Genomic DNA, 3877 nt, shown 5'->3' on the forward strand with positions numbered 1-3877 from the left:
CGAAGGCAACGAGCACTGGGCTGGCGCGTCCCCCAGCCGGTTCCCTTGGGGCCGCGGGGGGTAGGACTCCGGCAGGCTCCGCCTCTCAGGCCCCGCCCCCTCACGGCCGCTCGTGCTACCCACGAATGGGCTAGGGCAGGTCTGCGGGGATACAGCACCCAACCCCAACCCCCCCACCCCACCCCCCCGCCGCTGCCTGCCCGAAAGCCCCCAGTCCCGCGCCCTCTGCCCCCTCAGTGACAGCTCAGGCCACTCCAGACCGCCGGATCATCTGCCCTTAACTCCGGGCACTGATCTGGGCAAGGCGTCCGGCGCTGGCCTCGCATGTTTTTCTCGACTTTTCCGTTGTAAGCCTGCATGCGTGCCTTCCTCGGCGCACCTGTCCTGGGGCTGGGCACGTAGGAGGAAAATGGGCAAAAACCTGACAAGGGCAGAGCTTTGCAACTGCTGTCTGTCTTTTATGCTTTCAAAAAGTCGTGTCTAGAATGGCCCCTTCTCGACCAGCTCTCAGTCTCGGGCTTCCCCCGTGTGAAACCTTCCCCACTCACTAGGTAGCCCTTTCTCCTCCTTCTTGAGTTGTCTTGCGGGTTATCAGAGTGTTGTCCCGCGCCTGCCCCCCAACTTTGGCCTGTAGACTAGAACCTCCTCCAATGGAGAGATTAAAGTTTAAAGTAATAAACAGGATTATTGTTACTCTGATTTCATTTAGGTCCCAGGAATTTGGGTCTAAATTGATTAGGCAGCTATTTCCTCTTTTAAAAACAGACCATTTAGTGTATACCACTTTTAGGGCTGTATCCCAAAGAGAGCATACAAATGGGAAAAGAACCCACATGTACAAAAATATTTATAGCAGCTCTTTTTGTGGTGGCCAAGAACAGGAAATTGATGGCTGAACAAGTTGTGGTATGTAAATATAATGGCATACTATTGTGATATAAGAAATGATGAGCAGGCAGACTTCAGGAAAATCTGGAAAGACTTACATGAACTGATGCTGAGTGAGGGGAGCAGAACTAGGAGAACATCGTACAGTTACAGCCACATTGTGTGATGACTAACTTTGATAGACTTAACTCTTCTCAGCAATGCAAGGTTCTAACACAACCAAAAAGGCTCATGATGGAAAATGCTATCCACATCCAGAGAAAGAATTACAGAGTCTGAATGCAGATTGAAGCATACTATTTGCTCTCTCTCTTGTTTTGTTTCTTCTTTCTCATGGTTCATTCCATTGGTTATAATTTTTCTTTGCAACATAACTGATATGAAAATATGTTTAATATGAATGTATATATTGAGAGAGGGAGATAGGGAGAGATAGAATGGGATAAATTATCTCGCATAAAAGTGGCAAGAAAAAGAGTTCTGTAGGAAGAGAAGAGAAGGCAGGTGAGGGGGAGTGAGTGAATCTTGCTCTCATCAGATTTGACCTGAGGAAGGAATACCATACATACTCAATTGGGTATCTTACCCCACAGGAAAAAAAGGAGGAAGAAGATTAAAGAAAAGGGGGGATGATAGAAGGGAGGGCAGATGGGGTTGGAGGTAATCAAAAACGAATACTTTCGAAAGGGGACAGGGTCAAGGGAGAAAATTCAATAAAGGGGGATAGGTTAGGAAGGAGCAAAATATAGGTTAGTCTTTCACAACATGAGTATTGTGGAAGGGTTATACATAATGATACGCATATGGCCTATGTTGAATTGCTTGACTTCTTTGGGAGGGTGGGTGGGAAGGGAAGAGGGGAGAGAATTTGGAACTCAAAGTTTGAAAAACAGATGTTCAAAAACAAAAAAACAAAAAAAAAGTTGTTGCATGCAACTAGAAAATAAGATACACAGGCAATGGGGCGTAGAAATTTATCTTGCCCTACAAGAAAGTAAGGGAAAAGGGGATGGGAGGGCAGTGGGGTGACAGAAGGGAGGGCTGACTGGGGAACAGGCCAACCAGAATATACGCCATCTTGGAGTGGGGGGAGAGGGTAGAAATGGGGAGAAAATTTGCAATTCAAACTCTTGTGAAAAATCAATGCTGAAAACTAAATATATTTTAAAAAATTTAATATGAATGTATATGTATAGCCTATTTTCAGATTGCACGCCCGCTTAGGGAGAGAGGGGGAGAGAATTTGGAAGTCAAAATCTTGTGGAATTGAATGTCGTAAAGTTAAAAATAAATTACTTTTTAAAAAAAACACACCACTTAGTCTTCAATCTGTAAAATTTTGGTGGTCTAGTTCTCTAGCTTGGGAAAACAGTCAAATTAACCATTGGGGAATTACCTAAAGTTTCTGTTGTTAAGCAAGCATTAGTTAAAAAGACCAAAGCAGGTGGGCTACAGAGCGAATATCGGTTTTAGTACCTGCCACTTCCTGGAAATGTAGAGATGACTGACTTCTTGGGAATGGAGTGAATTTTCTTCCAGTGGAGGAAATTTAAAACAAAATTCCCCAAATGACTTTACAGTCATGAATAAATCACAGTTAAGTTCTGTCTTTAATTGTATCTGCTTGTTCACTGGAGTGTTTCAGACAAGTCACTTGCTAATGTTATTATCGTTATTTTGTCTGGACATGGCATGTCTTCTGAAGAATTCAAGATATTTCAAAAAAATGCTTCACAGTCTATTTTCTTTTTTTTAAATTTATTTACTTAACATATTTAGTTTTCAGCATTGATTTTCACAAGAGTTTGAATTACAAATTTTCTCCCCATTTCTACCCTCCCCCCCACTCCAAGGTGGGGTATATTCTGGTTGGCCTGTTCCCCAGTCAGCCCTCCCTTCTGTCATCCCACTCCCCTCCCATCCCCTTTTCCCTTCCTTTCTTGTAGGGCAAGATAAATTTCTACGCCCCATTGCCTGTGTATCTTATTTTCTAGTTGCATGCAACAACTTTTTTGTTGTTTTTTTTGTTTTTCAACATCTGTTTTTAAAACTTTGAGTTCCACATTCTCTCCCCTCTTCCCTTCCCACCCACCCTCCCTAAGAAGTCAAGCAATTCAACCTAGGCCACATGTGTATCATTATGTATAACCCTTCCACAATACTCATGTTGTGTAAGACTAACTATATTTTGCTCCTTCCCAACACATCCCCCTTTATTGAATTTTCTCCCTTGACCCTAGTGTTTGTTTTTGATTACCTCCACCCCCATCTGCCCTCCCCTCCATCATCCCCCCTTTTTTATCTTCTTCGCTCTTCTTTCCTGTGGGGTAAGATACCCAATTGAGTATGTATGGTATTCCCTCCTCAGGCCAAATTTGATGAGAGCAAGATTTACTCATTCCCCCCTCACCTGCCCTCTCCCCTCCTCCCACAGAACTACTTCCTCTAGCCACCTCTATGCGAGATAATCCACCCCATTCTATCTCTCCATTTCTCCCGCTCTCAATATATTCCTCTCTCATGCCTTAATTTGATTTTATTTCTTTTAGATATCTTCCCTTCATCTTCAACTCACCCTGCGTCTTCTCTTTCTCTCTCTCTCTCTCTCTCTCTTCATATATATATATATATATATATATACACACACACACATATATATGTATATGTATATGTATATGTGTATATATATACACATACATACATACACATTCACTGATATATATGTACATAAATATATATATACATATATATATATATGCATATTCCCTTCAGCTACCCTAATACTGAGGTCTCATGAATCATACACGTCATCTTTCCACGTAGGAATGTAAACAAAACAGTTCAACTTTAGTAAGTCCCTTGCAATTTCTTTTTCTTGTTCTTTTTCTTGATTACCTTTTCATGCTTCTCTTGATTCTTGTGTTTGAAAGTCAAATTTTCTATTCAGCTCTGGTCTTTTCACTGAGAAAGCTTGAAAGTCCTCTATTTT

The sequence above is a fragment of the Trichosurus vulpecula genome (genome assembly GCF_011100635.1).
Source record: "Trichosurus vulpecula isolate mTriVul1 chromosome X unlocalized genomic scaffold, mTriVul1.pri SUPER_X_unloc_6, whole genome shotgun sequence".
Taxonomy (NCBI): domain Eukaryota; kingdom Metazoa; phylum Chordata; class Mammalia; order Diprotodontia; family Phalangeridae; genus Trichosurus; species Trichosurus vulpecula.